The 24,735-nt window shown below is 38.6% G+C and overlaps 1 protein-coding gene across 2 annotated transcripts in view; it reads right to left on the bottom strand.

Moving 5' to 3' along the window:
* The window catches only part of NLRC4 (NLR family CARD domain containing 4), a 44,379-nt gene extending 37,572 nt beyond the window's left edge, over nt 1-6,807 (bottom strand). The window contains exon 1 of one of the 2 annotated variants that reach the window (XM_070236521.1): nt 6,517-6,807. The gene's annotated coding sequence lies outside the window, so the exon portion shown is untranslated. The remainder of the gene's footprint in view (nt 1-6,516) is intronic. The other variant, XM_005600080.4, reaches the window with a different exon arrangement.
* Between the last annotated feature and the right edge of the window lie 17,928 nt (nt 6,808-24,735).

The raw sequence follows: 24,735 nt of genomic DNA, 5'->3' as shown, positions 1-24,735 counted from the left end.
CAACTAAAGGAGCCTGACTTATGGCCTGTGAAACATTTGTGGTACATCTGCTTTAACTGCTGAAGTAAAGAATGCATTAAACATTATCTCAAAGTAAAAGAATGCAGTCTGAGGATAAGGATGCATGCTTCCTTTCCTATGGTGCCAGTATCAGTACTTCTGAAAATAAGCTTCCTTTCCTGGACATCAGGGTCATATTCACCCGCTAATCTACAACTAAATATCTCGTTGAAATTTCGATGAATGTGTATCCTGGGCAGGTTTGACGTCTGTTCTTTGTTCTAAAAAGGTATAAAACTGTACTGAAAACCGTGCTTCTCTGGAATGCTTTCTTCCTTTGTGGAGACTGCCTTCCCAGATCATAGTTCTTAACCTGGTTCAGGTAAAATTCACCTTCTCTCTCTTATCTATAGAATGGTTATTGGTTATTTTCATTGACAGAGAAAAATCCTGTCTCATGCTTCCAGCAAGGGGAAGGGAAAAGTAGCCATTTTGAAATAGACCCAGAGCATTCTATTCTTCTTAAAAAGGACTGCCCTCAAGACAAATTTTACCAGAGCCTCACCTACAGGGCTATTATCAGAGCCCAGCTGACCTGGGGACGGGGAAATATCCAGCTTGAGCCTCCTCTAGGTTTACATATGGGAGATCTTTAATTAATTTATTAATTTTACTACAGACTTTAGTGACTTTAAAAGTCACCACAATCAATCCCAAAGAAACAAAGGCATACACCATATTTCAACTTCTGGAATATAATATGAAACAGAATGTTTATGAATTTCTGCTGAACTTATCCTTATAACTATTTTTTTATGTTGCCTCATTTGAAAGAAATTTTTTGAAATTAAAATTTTTAAAAAGTGTTCTTCATGTAACTATGAGCTGAGATATATTGAAAATTCTGGTATTACTGTCTCTTGAACACAAATATGCACAATGATCAGGTTGCTAAAGTCATTGACAAAGTTGCAGAAGGTAAGGTTTGAAAAGGGATTTGATTATTCATCACTATGCTGGACCAATATGTAGGTATAAATTTTTCATTTTTTTTGTACTGCAGTGTTTACTCTAGTTTATTTATTTATTTTTACTGCTATGATTATACACACAAAGTTTAATAAAAGAAAATTATCACTATAAAACAACAACAACAAATAAAAAACTAGATTCAAAAATGGGCAAAGAGGGGCCAGCCCTATGGCCTAGTGGCTAAGTTCTGCACACTCTACTTTGGTGGCTCAGGTTTGGTTCCCAGGTATGGACCTATACCACTTGTCTGCAGCCATGCTGTGGTGACAACCCACATACAAAATAGAGGAAGATTGGTACAGATGTTAGCTCAGGGTGAATCTTCCTCAGCAAAAATTTTAAAAAAAAGAAAGGGGAAAGAATTAAGTAGACATTTCCCCAAAGAAGATAAACAATGGCCAATAAGCATATGAAAAGATGTTTAGCATCACTAATCATAAAGGAAATGCAAATCAAAAGCACAATGAGATATCACCTCAGGCCTATTAGAATGACTATTAAAAACAAAAAACAAAAACAGAAAATAACAAGTATTGATGAGGATGTGGAGGAATCAGAACGCTTGTGCACTGTTGATAGGAATGAAAAATGGTGCAGCTATTATGGAAAACAGTCTGGCAGTTCTTCAAAAAATTAAAAATAGAATTACCATAAGATCCAGCAATTCCACTTCTGGGTGTATATCCAAAAAATTGAAAGCAAAGTCTCAAAGAGATATTTGTACAACCATATTTATAGCAGCATTATTCATGAGAACCACTTGGGTAGAAGCAACTCAAGTGTTAAGTGACAGATGAATGAATAAACAAAATGTAGTATATACATAAAATGAAATATTATTCAGACTCAAGAAGGAAGGAAATCCTGTCACAAGCTACAGTATGGATGAACCTTAAGGACATTATGCTAGGTGAAATAATCTATTCACAAAAAGATGAATACTATATGCTTCCACTTATATGACATATCTAGAATAGTAAAATTCATAGAAACAAAAAGTAGAATGGTGGTTGCCAGGGACTGTGGGGAGAAGAAAATGGGGAGCAGTTGCTTAATGGATACAGAGTTTCAACTTTGCAAAATGCAAAAGTTCTGGAGATTGATTGTACAACAATGTGAATGTGCATAACACTACTGAATTGTACACTTAAAAACTGCCGAAGATGAAGGGCCAGCCTGGTGGTGTAGCAGTTAAGTTCGCATGTTCTTCGGCAGCCCAGGGTTTGCCAGTTCAGATCTTGGGTGCGGACCTACGCACCACCTATCAAGCCATGCTGTGGCAGGTGTCCCACATATAAAGTAGAGGAAGATGGGCACAGATGTTAGCTCAGGGCCAATCTTCCTCAGCAAAAAGAGGAGGATTGGCAGCAGACATTAGCTCAGGGCTAATCCTCCTCAAAAAAAAAAAAAAGGTTAAGACAGTAAGTTTTACATTACATATATTTTACCACAATTAAAAATTAAAAAAAAAAAAGAAAATTGTCACTGTCTGGGCTTCTTTTCTGGCCATTACTATCATTAATTTGTTATATGATTATTATTGAAAATAGCATTGTATAAAGGAGAGGGATGTTCAAAATTATTTGCTTAACTGTCAAATATGCTAGGTACACCCAACCAAGGTACAAATAGTCATGCTCTTAGGGCCAAACTTTTCATCACTGGACAAATAAGATCAAAATGGGGGTCTGGCCTGGTGGTGTAGTGGTTAAGTTTGCACGCTCTGCTTCAGCAGCCCAGGGTTCACAGGTTAAGATCCTGGGCACTGACCTACACACTGCTCATCAAGCCACGCTGTGATGGTGTCCCACATACAAAATAGGGGAAGTTTGGCACAGATGTTAGCTCAAGGATAATCTTTCTCAAAGAAAAAGAGGAAGACTGGCAATAGACGTTAGCTCAGGGACAGCCTTCTTCACCAAAAAACAAAAAGGAACTTCATCTTAGACAGCTAATGGATATGGCATTAAAGAACTGGGCCCCAGTGTGTCTGTGTGGGGAGCCAGAGGATCCAAGGCTTTCAGAGATGAGCGAAGCAAGAAAAGCTGTCAAAGGAAGAAAGAGTGTCTTCCCAGGCAGTTTTTCAAACTGGTCAACTCATTAGGAGGTCGTGATATCATTTTAAGTGGGTTACAATTAGTGCATTTTTAAAATATGAAATAGAATTAAAGGTGAAATCAGAATGCATTGTATTTTTTCATGAAAGTTTTGTTCCGGTTAGTTATATATCCCAGCACTGGGTACTGATGTTAAGATCTATTTCTCATTGTGAGTTGTGATCAATAAAAGTTTGAAGGTCAGTGTTCTAGGGGAACCCTGCAGAGGGATATTTAATTCTGCCTGGAAGAGGTGACTTTTGAGTAGTTCTTGAAGGAAACCAAAGTTCACCGGCCTGTAAAGGGGAAAGGCTATTTCTGGGCAGAGGAAGCAGCTCTTTAGGGAAAGAGCCATCGGGCAACCAGCCTGAAAATAAGGATTGGGTAGCACAGGAGTGTGAGCAAGGGCCTATTTTGATGTCAGGACTGAGTTCAGATTCCAGCTCCACCAGTGATAGGCTGGGAGACCTCGACCAAAGAATAGTGACCGGCACACAGAAAGGACTCCGTAAATAGCAGCAACTATAGTTTCTTCCCTCCCTTTCTACCCCGTCAAAAAGGGGTGGGTGTGAGAGGAATCAGACCTCCATCAGAGGTCATGGTCAGAGTTTAAGTGAAAACAGAAAAAAGAGGAAGAAGGTAGAGGAAGGAGCCAAGAAGTTCCTTATATTCACATGTAAACAGATTAAACTAGCCCCAGACCCGGCCATCCAGTCACTTTGCTAAAATAGTCAATTATAATTGCTCCGTGGATCATCAGGCAGGAATCTCAGCTGAGGTTGAAGATGCTAAAAATTCATATTCAGTTTGGATACTGAAAGTATTCTTCCTACCCACAGAGAGAGTCTGTGACCGGATCAGGGAACCAAGTCAGTGACAATTGACTAGTTATTGGCTGCTCTCGAGAATAAAATCTACGCATAGTCTGAAGCCCAGATAGTTCACTCTCAGTTACCCACTGGTATGAAGTACAGGGCTGTGACCAGTTTGCTCCCCTGCATCGCGGCTATGGCTCTGAACACTCCCCACCCCAAGCAAGCTGTCTAGTAAACAATTGAACTGCGTGGAAGAAATCGATTTCCTATATTTGTACTTTGGAAAATAATATTTAGAACTAATTCTAAAAATGGGTATTTTCTTCCAAATGGTTACATGAGCTCCTTAGAGAACTGAAGTTTCTTGGGACCCATATAACCCGTGTCTATGAAGTCATTCCCACAACATATGGATGAAATGAGAGAAAAGTTATATATAATGGGAGCAGAGAGGCACCACACAGAAGAGGAAAATGTGTGTGAGCTTTGGCCTTGCAGTCCTGAATTCAAATCCTCACTCTGCAGTTTATTAGATGCGTACCCTTACTTCACTGAGTCTTGCTTTCTTTATCGGAAACACTGACATGAATAAAACTCATCTCCTAGGACTGCCGTGAAGATTAAATGGGAAAGCAGTTGGAACAGAGACAGTCAGTGGGTGTCATCTGTTTTCCTTTCTAGTAAGAAGGTTCTAGACTAGAGTGTTCTTAGATCTCAAGTAGACTCCAGCAATCTCACATATTATTGTTAACATTAGTGTTTTGGGCTACATTGTGTTCCTTCAAAATCGTATATTGAAGTCCCAGCCCCTGCCACCTCGGAATGGAACTGTGTTTGAAGATAGGGCCTTTAAAGATGTACAGACAGTGCCTGACTGACTTAGAATCTTTCAACTTTACAATGGTGTGAAAGCGATACACATTCAGTAGAAACTATAGTTTGAATTTTGATCTTTTTCCGGGCTATTGATATGCAGTATGGACTCTGTCATGATGCTGGGCAGCAGTGGTGGTGAGCCACAGCTACCGGTCAGCCACGTGATCACGAGGGTAAACAACTGATACACTTAACAACCATTCTGTCCCTGTACAACTGTTCTGTTATCTGCTTTCAGTGCAGTACTCAATAAATTACGTGAGATAGACAACACTTTATTATAAAATAGACTTTGCGTTAAATTATTTTGTCTGGCTGTGGACTAATGGAAGTGCTCTGAGCGCATTTAAGGTAGGCTAGGCGAAGCTATGACGTTCTGTTGGTTGGGTGTATTAAATGCATTTTTGACTTAGGATATTTTCAACTTACGATGGGATTATTGGGATGTAAACCCCCATCATAAGTCAAGGAAGATCTGTAATTAAGTTAAAATGAGGCCATTAGGGTGGCCCTAGTCTAATCTGACTGGTATCCTTACAAGAGGAGATTTGGACCCACAAAGGGAGACCCCAGGGATGCACGCCCAGAGGAGAGACCATGGAGGACGCAGGGAGAAGGCAACCATCTGTGAGCCAAGGAGTGCAGCCCCAGAAGAAGTCAGACCTGCAGACACTTTGATCTTGGACTTCTAGCCTCCAGAACTGTGAGAAAATAACTTTGTGTTGTGTAGGCCACCCGGTCTGTGGTATTTTGTTATGTTAGCCCGGGAAGACTCCTGCAATTAGTATTACAGAAGTGTCCTGACCTGTTAAGAGAACAGTAATAGGAGCCTGTGTTCTATCCTAGTTCTGTAGACAAATTAGCTGCGTGACCTGCAGCAAGTCATTTAATTCTCTCCACCATATTTCCCCCTCTCTAAAACCAGGGTTGTAAGGATTAACTGAGATAAAGTATGTAAAGACCCCATCAATAATAGGGGTCCTGTAAACAGTGGTTTCCTTCACTTCTCTGTCCAGATATCAGGTTTCTTGTCAGTAATTCAGAGGAATAGATGGACTGAGTTGTCCCCCTAGGTCTTTTGAGCTCTGATCTTCAACTCTAACAATAGTCTAAGGAACAAGAGTAGATTTCATTTCTATAAGGCCAAAAATTATCTCAAAGTCCTTCCCTTCACTTCGTCTCATAGTAAACACAGATTCATCCCTCTGACTTAAAGTGCATTTATACAGCAATTCCAAGGGACTGATGAAGGCCCCCAGATCAGACTGACTGCCCCTAAAAGTTTCCCTGCAGGCAAATCCAGCCAGCCATGCGAAACCATGTTCTTTGGAGTTAAGGCTTTTATACCCAGCAGACAAAAGCTTTAAACGAATGTAAATCCAAATTTCAATATTTGGTTGCAAAACCCACTTAAAAATCCCACTCTTGGGGCTGGCCCCATGGTTAAGCTCATGCCCTCCACTTCAGCGGCCCAGGGTTTGCCAGTTCAGATCCTGGGCATGGACCTACACACCATTCATCAAGCCGGCATCCCACATAGAAGGACGAGAATGATCTACAACTAGGATATACAACTATGTACTGGGGCTTTGGGGAGAAAAAAAAACCAAGAGGAAGATTGGCAACAGATGTTAGCTCAGGACCAATCCTCTCCCCCACCCACCCCAAAAAAATCCCATTCTCTCTCTCCATGGTACCTGGTTGAGCAATCCGGTTGCTCTCTCTTCTTGGTGGATAGAAAGCCACTCTTAAAGTAAAATTTCTGGGGCAGTCCTGGTGTGCCATGGTCAAGTTCGCATGCTCGGCTTCATTGGCCTGGGGTTCGCCAGTTCAAATCCCTGGTGTGGACTTACACACTACCCATGAAACCATGCTGGGTGGCATCCCATGTATAAAGTACAGGATGTTCTCACAGATGTTCACTCAGGGACAATCTGCCTCAAGCAAAAAGAGGAAGAATGGCAACGGATGTTAGCTCAGGGTCAATCTTCCTAAAAAAAAAGTACAGTTTCTTGTTATTTGCTTTCTGTTTCACAATAAAGCCACCTTTTCCTGTAGATGTGGCAAGGCATTGTAAAAGAAGTTCTTTTTCTTTTCTCAAATCATAGTAAGAATGGTTTGGACAGAAGTACCACCAGTTTTGAGAAAGAAGATGTATGTAAGCAGACGCAGCCAGGGAAAGAAGTGAAACGAGCTTAAAGACGCAAGAGCTGGATTCACATCAGGAATTCATGCAAGCTCATCCTCCATGCGGCTGCACCAGTTCCTTTTGCAAATGAATTTGCAGTCAGGTGTTTTCAATGCATTTGGAATAGATAATTCACTAGAAATTTTGGCATCCTGAGTAAGTTCCAAGAGCTACATCCCTTGCCCTTTTGCTCTTCCTCTCAGTCCCTCCCACCCCTTGTTATCCTGGGACTGTGGCATAGTGGAAATGCCCAGGGCTCTGGAGCCAAAAGACCTGAGTTTAAGTGTGGATTCCATCTTGCAACTAAAACAAGTCACGTAAGGTTCTTAGCAGTAAAATGGTGGCTACCCAGCTTGCGCCAGGATTGTTATGAATATCAACTTAGATACCGTATCCAAAAGCACCACATCAGTGCTATGCTGTGACTTTAAGCATTTATAGATACTCATGCTTTTCATTCCCAATTTAATGGGGAAGGAGGGAAAAAGTCATAATATTTTTTCTCTCTGGGGCCTATAATTCATAACTCTAATAGTTGTTCTAGAATTTTGCTAGTGCTCTGCCCTTATAGTCAGTGGCAGGGGAGGTTATTGGGTCAAGTCGTGCTTGGCAACTTCCTAATATGCCTTAGGAAAGGAGGGTCAAATCACCTTGAGTAATTCCTTCAGGAAGTAGGGGTACATTGTACCTATTATCCTCAGCTTTATATATATGATATTTATGTAAAATATATATAAGTACATCTGTAATTCCACATCCTCACCCCTTACAATTAGACTGTCTCATAATTCAGATGTACTATATAAGAGAGGCTTCAGTAGAAGAAACTAAATGCTGGAGGACAGATTATTGACTTTCAAGGGTACTGAAATCCTGTCCTAAAATTAACATTTGAAAAAACTGGAAATATTTGGCAAGAAGAAAAATCTTTAAGAAGGTTTGATGTTAGTGCTCACATATTTGCAGAGGCATGGCATAGGGAAGAGGGGCATGTTTCAGATGTTCATGACAAAGAAATGTCATTTACAAGGAGCCAGTGTTTCATTCAAAATGTTAAAGAAGCCCAATGATAATGCCCTTCCTCAGGGTAGTCATGCTTTTTGCTTTGCATTTTTGAATGCCCTTCCAGTGTTTGGGTACAATTTCCAAATTGTGAATCCCACAGCCCAAAGTACAAGCCAGAAACCTTTTTTCACAGCTTCCCTAGAAGTTAGTGTGCACACAGCCCCAGGGTTCTGCTGACTGGAAGCCAACATGAGACTGCAATTTGGAACCAAGGTACTGCCCATGCGAAAGCCGCCCAGGTGAAAGAGCAGGGAGACACCCAACTTGCGACTTTCTTTTGGAAGCAGTGGCACAGCTGCTCCCGCTCTAGTGTCCTGCGGAGCCGGTGGCAACAGTGGCGTTTCCGTTTGAGGGATCCAGCACTGAAAAGACCTGTTCTTGCCTGCATAACCTCCCAGTCTGGTTCTCTGAACCCTGCTGAAGACTCTCTGAGCTATCTGATATCCTTGATAAATTTCTTTTCTGCTTACACTCGCTGGAATGGGTTCCGCTGTACCTTGTCACGTCAAGTATTGCCTTAGGAGCTAACTGGAACGGATTCTTTAGGAGGTCAGTGTTTGCTTCATGTGGGAAGTGGGATTAACTCTGATGTCTCTCTCGAATTTATAATTCTAGGAGTAAGAGCAGTAAGAGAATGGGATGTCGGAAACTGGGTAAGTAAATTTGACTAGTGTTCTACAAACTATTTGCAATTACTTTTCCACTATGGGTGATTTAAAAGTCTAAGCAAGAGTGTAGGGGAGATGGTTAGGCCAAGGCTTACATAATATTCCACCATTAGTCACACAATAATTTGTTTAGACAAAGCACAGCCCTATCCACTCAGTTCTTTTTTTCACAATGCAAATATTTTGGAAAGAGTGACTTATGACGACTCTACTGCCTTTGTTTGATTTAGTGTATGAATTTCACAGTAACAAACTCAGGTGTGAAAAAAATGCAAACTTTATTTCTCTATAAATCCAGTAGCTTTCTGACGCAATCTCCACTTCAGTTGATAGTAGAAAACTAATCCACCCATTTTGAGGTAAACTTCTCCAGTTCAGTGAGCCCTTAGTCTATTCAGATCTATAATTTAGTCACATTCCAACCTAAAACTCCTTCGATCTTTTTTCTTTCCTCTTTCCTTCCTTGAATGTGTTGTAAGTTTCTGGGGGCTTATGCGAGAGCTGCCTCTAACACAATGAGGAGGATCAGAATCCTTTTCTCTACTCAGTTCCTGTGATGGAACTTGTCCCTCGTGTACTCAACCCGAGTGTTCTCCTGGGCTCAAATTCCCTTTCCTGATGTGGATTCCATCTGGCTGCCAGCTGTCACCAGACTGCTAAGATATGGGTACTTTCTCCTTCTGTTCTACATCAGCAGTCTATATCTCAACCTTTGGATATGTGTTTTCCACCCCTGGCTGACATACTGACTCTCTCTCTCTGCTTCTCCCATTTCCACATGGAGGACTGGGAATTTCAGACTTCCTCAGTGCTACAGGGAAGACTCTGGAAGCTAGGGGGGTGGGCTTACCCCTCCCAACCACTGATTCTCTAGATTTCTGGGTCATTGGACTCAGGACCATTGGGAATGATCTTGAGGAAAAAAAAAAAAAGAGACTTGGGGCCGGCCCCGTGGCCAAGTGATTAAGTTCGCACACTCCACTTCGGCGGCCCAGGGTTTCACTGATTTGAATCCTGGGCGCGGACATGGCACTGCTCATCAGGCCATGCTGAGGCGGCATCCTACATGCCACAACTAGAAGGACCCACAAATAAAAATACACAACTATGTACCGGGGGGCTTTGGGGAGGAAAAGGAAAAATAAAATCTTAATAAATAAATAACACTAAAAAAAAAAGAGTAGGGCTTGCTAGTTAATATCTAAAATAATTCGTCCACCATACTTTATTGAGGATAGTCCTCGCTTAGCCTATTTATGTTTGAAAAGTAAACATGCTGTTTTCTAGTTTTTAAAAAGCTGATACTGCAAAAGCATTTTTGTATGCAATTAATGAGATAATTACCTTCTTGGCACAATGAAGAAAATATAGCAAGCACTGCATAGGATGCACTTATATGCCATTTGAAACTAATTAATCTCATTTATCTTTTAAAAATATTTTTTAATTTAAAATATACATATTAATTTCAGAAAATTTGGAAAACACAGAAAATCTTTAGTATAGAAAACACAAAAGTCACCCATGATCCTGACACTGGCTAACACAAGGTTGACATAAGGGGAGCCATGTTATAGAAAGGGAACCATATTGTAACTTTGAATACCCCTGATTAAGTAACCCAGCAGGATATGCACCCTCCAGGAGATGTACACCCTCTGTAGATTTTACAGCCCCTGCCAGCATATGTACCTCCCACCTGTGATAAAACAATAATTTTTTTAAGTTCCCTAGGAATATAATGAGCCCCAGATGGAAATTATCAATGATAGTTGAAAGGTCAGGTGTGGCGACTCCCAGTCTGCAATGCCAGGGGGTCAACCTTCCTGACTTCTTCTTCCTAGGCCAGTAGCCCTATATAATTGCTTCAAGATTCTGTACCCCTTTAAAATGGTTCTAAAGACACTAATCCACCATTTTCTGATCAGTTAGCTGATCACTTAATAAAATGCCCTTTCTCCGCCCCCATCTTGCCTCTTGACCGATTGGCTTTTGTCTTGCAACAAACAGATCATGCCCCTTGCGCAGTAACACTACTACCCTAAAAACATCTCTGTTGACACTTTGAGATGTTACTCTTTCAGTTATATACGATATATATTGCATATTGGGATCACATACAAATTGGGATCATAGTATATTGTTTTACAAATAGATATTTTTCACTTTATGGAAAATTTTGAGATTTTCTCTCCATGTCATGAAATATTCTAAAAGATGATTCTTAATGAATAGCTGTGTATCATTTCAATAAATGGATGTACCATAATTTGTTTACCCATTCTCCTATCACTGAACATTTAAATTGTATCCAGTTTTTACTCTGTGATAAATGTCCTCATGCATACATATGTGCACACTTGTCTGAATATTTCCTTAGCAGAAATTTAAAAAAATGGAAATTTGTGTCAAAGAAAATGTACTTTTTTTTTTTTTAATGTTTTGATAGATTACAACCTTGTGAGATTTCAGTTGTACATTTTTGTTAGTCATGTTGTGGGTACACCACTTCCCCCTCTGTGCCCTCCCCCCACCCCCCCTTTTCCCTGGTAACCACCGATCAGATCGCCTTATCAATATGCTAATTTCCACCTATGAGTGGAGTCATATAGAGTTCGTCTTTCTCTGACTGGCTTATTTCGCTTAACATAATACCCTCGAGGTCCATCCACGTTGTTGTGAATGGGCCGATTTTGTCTTTTTTTATGGCTGAGTAGTATTCCATTGTGTATATATACCACATCTTCTTTATCCAATCATCAGTTTCAGGGCATGTAGGCTGGTTCCACATCTTGGCTATTGTAAATAATGCTGTGATGAACATAGGGGTGCAACGGACTCTTGAGATTTCTGATATCAGGTTCTTAGCATAGATACCCAGTAATGGGATGGCTGGGTCATAGGGTATTTCTATTTTTAACTTTTTGAGAAATCTCCATACTGTTTTCCATAGTGGCTGTACCAGTTTGCATTCCCACCAACAGTGTATGAGGGTTCCTTTTTCTCCACAACCTCTCCAACATTTGTCGCTCTTGGTTTTGGATGTTTTTGCCAATCTAACGGGGGTAAGGTGATATCTTAGTGTAGTTTTGATTTGCATTTCCCTGATGATTAGCGATGATGAACATCTTTTCATGTGTCTATTGGCTATATTCATATCTTCTTTTGAGAAATGTCTGTTCATGTCCTCTGCCCATAAGAAAATGTACTTTTTAAAGATTATTTATATAATTTATCAAATTGTTTTTGAATAAGGGTGTATCTATGTAAACTACTATTACCAGTGTCATAAGAGGAGAATCATTCATACCCTCACAACATTGGGCACTGTGTTATCATTCTTTTTTTTTTGGTGAGGAAGATTGGCCCTGAGCTAACATCCATTGCCAATCCTTCTCTCTTTTTTCTTTTCTCCTCAAAGCCCCAGTACATTGTTGTATATCCTAGTTGTAAGTCCTTCTAGTTCTTCTATGTGGGATGCCGCCACAGCATGGCTTGATGAGCAGTGCATAGGTCCACGCCCAGAAACTGGTGAACCCTGGGCTGCCAAAGTGGAGTGTGCGAACTTCACCACTACACCACCAGGCCAACCCTATCATTCTTTTAAAAGGCAAAAGATTATTCTATCCAAAGAGAAACAAACTTGTGTTATCATTCTTTTAAATCTTTGCAAATCTAATAAATCTAAAATGGCATCTCACTGTTACTTGAATATGCTTTTCTTTAGATTATTAGTCAAGTTGAGTTCTTTGCTGGCAATTCTGAGTCCTTATTGTATGAATTCCCTGTTCAAGTCCTTTGCCTCTTCTTTTTTTATAAATCAACTTTATTGAATTATAGTTTAGATACATGAAAATACACCCATTTAACATTGTACAGTTGGATGAGTTTTGATAAAGACCACCAGACATGTAATACAGAAGATTTCCATCGCCCGACAAGGTTCCTTCAGGGGCCAGCCCCGTGGCCGAGTGGTTGAGTTCCTGCGCTCTCCTTTGGCGGCCCGGGGTTTCGCCAGTGGGATCCTGCACGTGGACCTAGCACCGCTCATCAAGCCGCGCTGAGGCGGCGTTCTGCATGCCATGACTAGAAGGACCCACAACTAAAAATATACAGCTATGTACTGGGGGACTTTGGGGAGAAGAAGGGAAAAATAAAATCTTTAAAAATTTTTTTAAAAAGTTCCTTCAAGCCTCTTTGTAGGCAGTTTCCCTGCCCATCAGCTCTGACCCCAGACCACCACTAATCTGCTTTTTGTCACTGTAAATTAAAATTTCTCTTGTTTAGAATGTCATATGAATGGAATCATAAAGTATATATTCTGTTGCCAGAACATTGGGTTCTTATTGTCCCCCAGGATGGAAATCAAGAGAGACAACACATGGGAATAGAAAAGTAAAAGTTTATTAGCTTGTGCTCAGGAGAGGCACAAGGGAGCCCGTACAGAAAGGAAAGGGGCAGGTGACTGGCTCATTAGGGAGCAGGACTGTGGGGCTTTTATTAGGCAAAGTCTGGGGAGGAGCGCCTTGTCATGGCACGTAGAGGTGGGGTTGTGCTTGCACCTGCGCTGTCACATAGCATGCTACTACATGTGGTGCATGTATCATTAGCATGCTAGCTCTCCACCCCGGGTGTGATTTTTAGTATGGTAATGGAGTTAGGGTCACCTTCAGTGGACTTCTTGGTGTTAGGGCGCATGCATAAGCCCAGGAAAGTCCAGAGGCTGCAGAATGTGAATCTTGGTGGCCTCTATCTGATTCTCCTAGCTTGCCAATTGGTTAGGGGCCTTATCCTGTTAGGCAAGGGGGCTTGCAGACAACCCTGTCTCGTTAGGCTGGTTCCTGTCTCATTTCTTTTCTGTCTGTCTTCTATCACTCAGTGTAAGTTTTTTTATATTCATCCATGCCGTTATACATATCAAAGTTCATTCATACAAATAAAAAAGTTCATTCCTTCTTATTGCTATTATTCCATTGTATGGATATATCATAATTTATTTACCCACTTGTCCATTTTTCTGTTGATAGACATTTAGGTTGTTTCTAGTTCTGGGCTGCTATGAACATTTCTGTACCGGTCTTTGTGTAAACATAGGATCTAATTAGGTAAATATTTAGGATTGGGATTCATGGGTCACATGGTAAGTACATGTTTAACGTTATAAGAAACTACCAAACAGTTGTCTTTGTGTAATAGAGTTCCAATTGGTCCACATCCTCTCCAATGCTTGGTGTTATCAGTCTTTTAAAATGTAGTTATTGTAATGAGTTTGCAATAGTATCTCATTGTGGTTCTAATTTACATTTCCATTGTGACTAATGATGTTGGGCTACTTTAATGTGTTTACTGGCCAAATGAAAATCTTCTTTTGTGAAATAAATCAAATCTTTTGTCTATGTCTTAATGACAATGAGTTATAAGAATTCTTTAAGTATTCTATGATTAAAACATTTGTCAGATATATGGATTGTGAATATTTTTTCCCAATTTGTGATTTCTCTTTTTATTGACTTAATGTCAACAGTTTTTAATTTTTATGAAGTTCTATTCAGCATTCATATCTTTTAGGATTTGTGCTTTTTGTATCATATTTAAGACCTTTGTTAACCCAAGAGAGCAAAGATTCCATCTGCAATCTTAATTCTCCTTTGCCATGTAACAGAACATATTCACAAGTTCTGGGTATCAGGGTGTGGACATCTTTGGGGGGCCATTATTCTGTCTACCACATATGTCCATTATCAGAATGAGGACGTGCTCTTCTGTTCCTAGTTTGCTGAGTGTTTTTTATCATGACACATATCTAGTGTTTACTGTGTACCAACCCCTTTGCTAAGTGTTTTATGCATATTGTGTCATTTAACCCTCACCTCTGACTTGATTATCATCCTCAATTTACAGAAGAGTAACTGAGGCTTAGAGAAATGAAGTAACTTCACCAGAGCAATATGACTAATAAATGGCAGAAGTAAGATTTGAAGAGAAATATGTTAAAACTAAAGATCAATTAGTGGTTACCGGGGGAAGTGGGGTGGGGGGTGGGCACAAAGGGTGAAGGGGCGCACCTATAAGATGACTGACAAATAAGGTACAACTGAAATTTCACAATGTTGTAAACTATCATAACTTCAATTTAAAAAAAACTAAAAAACACCCCTAAAGATCAACCTTTCACTACTAAAACTAGAGATTTCATGTTAATCATTTTCTGCATAAGGTCATTCACTTATCTTTCTTAACAGCTTTATTGAGATATAATTCACATGCCTTACAATTCACTCATTTAAAGTATAGAATTCAATAGCTTTTAGTATATTCTCAGAGTTGTGTATGCATCACTACAATCAATTTTAGAACATTTTCATTACCCCCTCTCGAAATCTGTATGCCTTAACTATCACCTTTAACACCCATACCCTCCAGCCCTAGGCAACCACTACTCTACGTTCTGTCTCCACAGACTTGCCTGTTCTAGATATTTCACATAAGTGGAATTATAATATGAGGTGCTTTGTAGCTAGCTTCTTTCACTTAACATAATTTTTTCAAGGTTCATCCATGTTGTAGCATGTATCAGTACTTCATTACTTTTTATTGATAAATAATATTCAATTGTATGGATATACCAAGTATTATTTATCCATTCATGAATTGATAAACATTTAGATTGTTTACACTTTCTGGCTAGTATGAATAATGCTGCTATGAACATTAGTGTACAAGCTTTTGTGTGAACATATGCTTTCATTTCTCATGGGTTCACACCTAGGAGTGAAACTGCTAGATCACATGGTACATCTATGTTTAGTGATTTGAGGAACTGACAGGCTGTTTTCCATTAATTTTAGATCAATGAGAGTAGTGTATGACAGTCCTAGTTTCTCCACATCCTTGTTAACACTTGTTACTATCTGTCTTTTTTATTATAGCCATCTTAGTGGGTGTGAAGAGGGATCTCATTTGGTTTTTGTATTGATTTATTCTTTCATTTATTCACTCCTTTAAAAATAAATAAGTGAGCAGATAAATGGCATAAGGACATTTTGTGATAGGCGCTGGAAATAAATAACCAGGGTATTATAATACAGACTAATGTGATAGTCAAGGAATCTAGGAAGGTTACATTTAAGCTGAGGTCTAAGGATGGATGGAACTAGCCCTGAAAGTGCCAAGGAAGAACTTTCCAGTCAGAGAAGAGCAAGCACAGAGGTCTAGAGGTGAGAAAGAGCTTGGCTAATTCTAAGAACTGAAAAAAGACCGAGACGACTGATAGCAAGTGAGAGACTGGAATGAGATGAGGGTGGGGAGGTAAGCACGAGATGACGGTAAGGAGTTTGGATTTTATCCTAAATACAACGGGAAGCCACTGAAGGTTCTACATTGAAAGAGGCATCATGGTGTTCATGTTTAAAAAGATCACTTTAGCTGCTGCTTTGTAAAACCAGTTAAAAAGTGATTACAGTTGTCCACATGAGAGATAATAGTAACTTGAACAAGAGTTGCAACAGTGAAGATGAAGAAAAGTGCTTTCAAGCTCTATTTGAGAGGTAGAACAAGCAAGACTGGATAGGACTTGAGTGGTGAGTGAAAGGGAGGCGTCAACAATGACATGCAAGTTTCTAGTTTTAATGATGGGGTGAATGAGGGTGTCATTTAGCAAGATAGAACCAACAAGTTAAAAATGAATTAGATGACATGGCACACTGGTCCTCATGTAATGACTCTACAGTATGCTTAAATAAATCCTGAGAACTTTCAATTCGGTTTTCCTGGAGTTATGTCCATTTGTTTAAGTGTATACAACATCTGCTTCCTTGGCCATAAATTTAATGACAATTGACTGGAGTCTGGGATTTATTTATCTTTCTACTACAATTTGTTGCATTACATTCATCTCTCACTAGTATTAATTCGAAATGTAAAACATTTCCTTCCATTCACATCCAGAGTGTCTCTTCCACCCACTGTTTAGATTCTGTCCATTTTTCAAGTACTCTGAAAAGTGTAAAGTAAGTTAATTGAAATCAATGAAATGAAAATTGAAACAACAAAATATGCAACACCCACCAAATTGGAATGTTTAAAAAAAATGATTATATCCAGTGTTGATAATGGAGATAGGAGTAGGGAAAAAAATACTTTTACACTCTGCCAATGGAGGTACAACTTGTTACCTCTTGGACAAATTACTAATATGTATTCAAAAACCTCAGACATTTGTACCCTCTTTGACCTCAGTTATTCTTCTTTAAAAAATTTATCCCAAGAAAACATTCATGAATATGTACAAAGGTACAGCTACAAGGTTTTTTATCATGGCACTGTTTCTAATTACGAAAATTTGGAAAGAATCCAATGTCCAAAGATAGGGAGCTGGCTTTAACAAACTACAATAATCCACTAAAGGAAACAAAAGGCAACATTAAAAATGTTGTACAAAACACATGGTGATGTTGGAAAATCTGTTTTGTTTTTTTTTTTTTTGCTTTGCCTCCCCAAATTCCCCCCCAGTACATACTTGTATATTTTAGTTGTGGGTCCTTCTAGTTGTGGCATGTGGGACGCCACCTCAACATGACCTGACAAGCGGTGCCATGTCTGCATCCAGGAGCCAAACCACCAAACCCCTGGGCCACTAAAACAGAACGCACGAACTTAACCACCTGGCCAGGGGGCTGGCCCCTGGAAAATCTTAATGTTATAAAACAATGTGTATGGAATAATATATTTTATGTATAAAATGCTTAGAAAAAGGATTGTAAGGATTTACACCAAGGTGTTAATAGTAGTTACCTCTATAGGTAATACAATAGGCTCATTTTTCTTTTCTATTTTCTCTAATAAGTATGTATTAATTTTAAGATAAGAAAAAAGTTATAAACATAAAAAAAAAAAAAAAAACAAGGCATGGGTTTCCCACTTAGGTTTGCAGTAGCTTCAATGAATATCACAGTTGAAGTTTCTTAGTCTGAGTAAACTAGCCCTCTTAAACAATACGTAAAACATTAAAGTCAGATTAGCAAATTAAACATATCGTTTGTACCACTCCTGGAAGGTCAATAAACCCATTATCTAAAGAACCAAAATAGGACATGCGCTCCTGAAATAAGATTCCAGAAACAAGAATCATAGCCTGAAAATATCCTGACCTCAGCTGCCCAAAGTCTGGACTAGAGAAATGGATGTCTACAATTTACTAGGATTATACTCTCATTGACAAAATGGTTACCAAGAATGTAGAGCACCTGTGTAACTACATCAAAAACTGTTCTAAATTTTGTTCTGACTACTGCAAGTTGATTGCTAAAGTGTCAAATTCAGTTGACAACCAGACCTGTGTGAAGTGACCCATTAACTTGGACAGAGCCAAAAAAACAAAAAACAAAAAACTTAAGCATTGAAGGGGGAATAATAAATTCTGAAGCATAGCAAACAACAGTGGGGTTTCACAGCATTGTGGTTGGGACTCTGGAGTCAGATTACTAGGGATTACATCCTGATTCTACCACTTAGCATCTCTGTGATCTTTGGCAAGTGACTAACTTGTTTCTGCCTCATCATCCTTATTTTTAAGGTGGGGAAATAACAGTACCTAGTTCATGAGGTTGTAATGAGGATTAAATGATTTAATGTAAAGCATTTACAACAGTACCAGGCACATAGTAAGTGTCATGAAACTGATAGCTGTAAGAATATGTAGGTGTTACCTATTACTGTTATACATCTAATTGGAGTTTCAGAAAAAAAGGAGAGAGGATAGAACAGCAGTAATATTAGAAGAGATAATAGCTAAAAATTTCAAGAACTGAAGAAAGACAACAACCTTGAGGTTCAGGTTACCCAATAAATTACAAGCAGTATGAACAAAAAGAAATCAATACCATACTCACTTCAGTATCCAGTCTCTGAATACAGAAAGGCAAAGACACAGTAAAAGCAACCTAAGAAAACAGAGAAATAATCTTCAAAGGAATGAAGCTCATTTCTCAATAGCAACTGGAAAACAAAAGACAGTGGAATATCTTCAGTGTGCCGAAAATAGTAACTTGACTCATAATGATATTCTCAGTACAAATATTTTTTTAAAACACAAGCAAAATAAAGACATTTGCAGAGAAAACTGACAGAATTTTCCCACCAGTAAATCTCACTAAAGGAAATCTTAAAGTCTGTGGTTTAAACAGAAAGAAGTAGAAAATTGGAGATGAAAGAATAAATGATGAGCAAAGAGAGTTTAAAAGTTTTTTGGAAAATCTAAACAAACACTGACTATATAAAACATAATAACAATTTTTGTGGGGTAAAATATAAGCATGAGCCAGAACTAACATACATAACAACAATAGTTTCTAAGTTGTTTGGGGGCTTACCAAAGTTAGAGTGCTCTAGGGTTCTTGTATTATCTGGGAGAGAGTAAAGATATCTATTAACTTTAGACTGTGATAAGTCAAGTACACATGTTAAAAGTTCACTGTAACTGATAATGAAATAGAAATAGAGGGTATAACTTCTAAACTAGTAAAAGGAAAAAATAAAATGAGAGAAAATAATCAATGTAAATAAAGAAAACAAAATTCAAAAATTAAATTCAAAAGGCAGAACAAATAGAAAGTACAGAGTAAAATGGAAGACATAAATCCAATGTACCAATCACTACAATGAATGATATGGACTCAATGCTCAAGTTAAAAGGCTAAGGTTGCTATACTAGGAAAAAAATGCTATTTACAAATGCTATTTACAGATAGCTAGACTGTATGGATATAAAAAGTTCAAGTAAAAGGATGGGCAAAGTGGAGTAAGGAGCTCAGCAGACACTCTCCCCAATAAAACAACAACTTAACTCGTAAAATTATTTTTAAAAAACAATCATTTAAAGTCGTTGAAAATTGTCCTAAGGGCATAACCAAATGAAGAAACATTCATTTGAGAAAAATCTATTAAATTTTGGTGAGAATAGTGAGAGTAGAGATTCCATGCAGAGAGGGGCAAACTGTAAAGACCAGGGACTGCCACAAACCCAGTGCCCACTCATAAAGAAGGGGTGTCACTTTAGGAAGAGCAGGTCTCTGCCTGCAGCTCTGATGCAGTCCCATAGGCATTCTGCCTAGGCAGAAAGGCACACCATAAAGACAAAGAACTCCATAATTCTTCAGGGAAAGGACTGACTTTATTCAGAATAACACCTAAGACCGTTGAAACAATAGAGATCTTCATGGTGAGCATCCATCAGGATATAAGCAAGGCAGAAGAGCCAGAAGTTTAATGAAAGAACTAGAGAAAGAGATATTCAAGAAGAGCCCTCCTTGGACCTGGAAAGCTATGTGCACATGTCAGTTTGTACCTACTTAGGAGCAATCAGAGCTGAACGTGGAATAGCCTCAAAAGCATTCCCCAACCTATACACAAACCCATCAACACAAGATGGAAGCCTCCCTAGCATAAATGGCTTAAATACAACCTATCACCAAACTCTTACTGAACAATAAGGTACCATGACCCAGGGGCAATTGCTAAGAAACTAGGCTTAAAAATAAAATCATGTCAGCAAAATGGCAGACTAGGAAGTTCCAATCCCTCATTCCCCCAAGGAAACAGCAAAAGATAACCAGAAACTAGTTGAACTAACCTTATGGGAGCTCTGGGAAAATCTAAGGTCTACAACAACCAAGTGAATGCCCAATGAAGAAAAATCCACCTTCAAAATGGTAGGAAATTTTGTGGCATTTTCACTTGCCTTTGCCCCATCAGCTCCCTGGCATGGTACCATCTTGGTCTGGAAAAGGTGGCAGCCCACTTCCAAGTTCCCTCCCTTGAACTGAAGGGAGCAGAGTAGACCTTATGTGCAACATTCTAACCTGTCTAGAGGCTGCCTGAAGGACTGGTCTCTGCCTGGCCTAACTTGAGTCTCATACAGGGAAAAGGTGCAGCCACGGGTCATGGGAAAGCTGCAGGGGGACTGCAGACCTGCAGACACCTGGAGCAAGAGATTACAGGTAGAAACATACAATAGCCCATCTAAAGCCGAAAAGGGAAGCTGAGCTGAGACCTTATGGGGAATTAAGACATTCAGAAGCAGCCAGGTCTAAGGGAGAATTGAGAAGCCACAGGCAAGCCCAAGCAAGACACGTGCTCAAAAGAAAGATCTGAGGTCTTTTGTTCCATATAAATTTTAGGATTCTTTGTTCTATTTCTGTGAAAAATGTTGGAACTTTGATAGAGATTCTGTTTAATCTATAGATTGCTTTAGGAAGTATGGACATTATAAAGATGTTAATTCTTCCAATCCAAGAGCATAGAATATCTTTCCATTTCTTTGTGTCTTCTTCGATTTCTTTCAACAACGTTTTATACTTTTCAGTGTACAGATCTTTCACCTCTTTGGTTAAGTTTATTCCTAGGTATTTTATTCTTTTTGTTGTATTTTTACATGGGATTATATTCTTAATTTCTCTTTCTGCTACTTCACTGTTAGTGTATAGAAATGCAGCTGATTTTTGTATGTTGATTTTGTATCCCGCAACTTGACTGTATTCATTTATTGTTTCTAAAAGACCCCAAATAGCCAAAGGATTCCTGAGAAAAAAGAACAAAGCTGGAGGTATCACATTCCCTGATTTCAAAATATACTACAAAGTCATAATAACCAAAACAGCATGGTACTGGCACAAAAACAGACACACAGATCAATGGAACAGAATCGAGAGCCCAGAAATAAACCCACACATTTATGGACAGCTAGTATTCAGCAAGGGAACCAAGAGCATACAATGGAGAAAGGAGAGTCTCTTCAATAAATGGTGTTGGGAAAACTGGACAGCCACATGCAAAAGAGTGAAAGTAGACCATTCCCTTACACCATGCACAAAAATCAACTCAAAATGGATTAAAGACTTGAACATAAGACCCGAAACCATGAAACTTCTAGAACAAAACATAGGCAGTACACTCTTTGACATTGGTCTTAGCAGCATATTTTCAAGTCCCATGTCTGACCGGGCAAGAGAAACAAAAGAAAAAATAAACAAATGGGACTACATCAAACTAAAAATCTTCTGCACAGCAAAGGAAACCATCAACAAACAAAAATACAACCTAACAATTGAGAGAAGATATTTGCAAACCATATATCAGGTAAGGGGTTAATATCCAAAATATACAAAGAACTCATACATCTCAACAACAAAAAAACTCAACAACCCAATTAAAAAGTGGGCAAAACTAAAAGAAGTCTCAATAAATTTAAGAAGATCGAAATAATACCATGCATCTTTTCTGACCGCAAAGGTATGAAACTGGAAATCAACTACAGAAAGAAAACCAGAAAAGCCACAAAAATGTGGAGATTGAACAAAATGCTACTGAACAAATGATTGGGTCAATGATGAAATCAAAGAAGAAATAAAAAAATTCCTGGAGACAAATGAAAATGAAAACACGACATGCCAAAATCTGTGGGATACAGCAAAAGCAGTTCTATGAGGGAAGTTTATAGCAATTCAGGCCTACCTCGACAAAGAAGAAAAATCCCAAATAGACAATTTAAAAGTGCACCTAAAGGTACTGGAAAAAGAACAACAAACAAAGCCCAAAATCAGCAGAAGGAAGGAAATAATAAAAATCAGAGCAGAAATAAATGAAATAGAGACTAAAAGAACAATAGAAAGAATTAATGAAACCAAGAGCTGGTTCTTCGAAAAGATAAACAAAATTGACAAACCCTTAGCTAGACTCACCAAGAAAAAAAGAGAGAAGGCTCAAATAAATAAAATCAGAAATGAAAGAGGAGCGATTACAACGGACACCTCAGAAATACAAAAGATAATAAGAGAATACTACAAAAAGCTATATGCCAACAAATTGGATAATCTAGAAGAAATGGATAAATTCTTAGAAACATACAACCTTCCAAAACTGGACCAAGAAGATATAGAAAATTTGAATAGACCGATCACCAGTAAGGAGATCGAAACAGCAATTAAAAACCTCCCAAACCAGATGGCTTCCCTGGTGAATTCTACCAAACATTCAAAGAAGACTTAATACCTATCCTTGTCAAAACTCTTCCAAAAAATTGAAGAGGAGGGGAGGCTTCCTAACTCCTTCTATGAAGCAAACATTATCCCAATACCAAAACCAGACAAGGACAACACACACAAAAAAGAAAATTACAGGCCAATATCACTGATGAACATCAATGCAAAAATCCTCAACAAAAGTCTAGCAAATCAAATACAACAATACATTAAAAGTATCATACATCATGATCAAGTGGGTTTCATTCTGGGGATGCAGGGATGGTTCAACATCCACAAATCTATCAACGTGATACACCACATTAACAAAATGAAGAATAAAAATCACATGATCATCTCAATAGATGCAGAGAATACATTTGACAAGATACAGCATCCATTTGTGATAAAAAACTAAATAAAATGGGTATAGAAGGAAAATACCTCAACATAATAAAGGCCATATATGACAAACCCACAGCAAATATCATTCTCAATGGAGAAAAACTGAAAGCTATCCCTCTAAGAACAGGAACCAGACAAGGATGCCCACTGTCACCACTCTTATTTAACATAGTATTGGAAGTCCTAGCCAGAACAATCAGGCAAGAAAAAGAAATAAAAGGGATCCACATTGGAAAAGAAGAAGTGAAACTGTCACTCTTTGCAGACGACATGATTTTATATCTAGAAAACCCTAAAGAGTCCAGTAAAAAACTTTTAGAAATAATAAAGGAATACAGTCAAGTTGCGGGATACAAAATCAATGTACAAAAATTGGTTGCGTTTCTATACACTAACAACGAAGTAGCAGAAAGAGAAATTAAGAATACAATCCCATTTACAATTGCAAAAAAATAATAAAATACCTAGGAATAAACTTAACGAAAGAGGTGAAAGATCTGTACACCGAAAACTATAAAACATTGTTGAAAGAAATCGAAGAAGACACAAAGAAATGGAAAGATATTCTGTGCTCTTGGACTGGAATAATTAACATTGTTAAAATGTCCATACTTCCTAAAGCAATCTATAGATTCAGTGCAATCCCTATCAAAGTTCCAACAACATTTTTTACAGAAATAGAACAAAGAATCCTAAAATTTATATGGAACAACAAAAGACCCCAAATAGCCAAAGGATTCCTGAGAAAAAAGAACAAAGCTGGAGGTATCACACTCCCCGATTTCAAATTATACTACAAAGCCATAGTAACCAAAACAGCATGGTCCTGGCACAAAAACAGACACACAGATCAATGGAACAAAATTGAGAGCCCAGAAGTAAACCCACACGTTTATGGACAGCTAATATTCAACAAGGGAGCCAAGAGCATATGATGGAGAAAGGGGAGTCTCTTCAGTAAATGGTGTTGGGAAAATTGGACAGCCACAAGCAAAAGAATGAAAGTAGACCATTCCCTTACACCATGCACAAAAATCAACTCAAAATGGATTAAAGACTTGAATGTAAGACCCAAAACCATGAGACTTCTAGAAGAAAACATAGGCAGTACGCTCTATGATATTGATCTGAGCAGCATATTTTCAAGTCCCATGTCTGACCGGGCAAGGGAAACAAAAGAAAAAATGAACAAATGGGAGTACATCAAACTAAAAAGTTTCTGCACAGCAAAGGAAACCATCAACAAAATGAAAAGACAACCTAACGATTGGGAGAAGATATTTGCAAACCACATATCAGATAAGGGGTTAATAGCCAAAATATACAAAGAACTCTTACAGCTCAACAACAAAAAAACCAACAATCCAATTAGAAAATGGGCAAAAGATCTGAACAGAGATTTCTCCAAAAAAGATATACAGATGGCCAACAGGCATATGAAAAGGTGCTCAACATCATTAGCTATCAGCAAAATGCAAATCAAAACTACAATGAGGTATCACCTCACTCCAATCAGAATGGCTATAATTAGCAAGACAGGAAACAACAAATGTTGGAGAGGGTGTGGAGAGAAGG

Source organism: Equus caballus, chromosome 15 (genome assembly GCF_041296265.1).
Source record: "Equus caballus isolate H_3958 breed thoroughbred chromosome 15, TB-T2T, whole genome shotgun sequence".
Taxonomy (NCBI): domain Eukaryota; kingdom Metazoa; phylum Chordata; class Mammalia; order Perissodactyla; family Equidae; genus Equus; species Equus caballus.
Note: the sequence above shows the minus strand (reverse complement) of the source record. Positions and strands in the feature narration are given on the sequence as shown.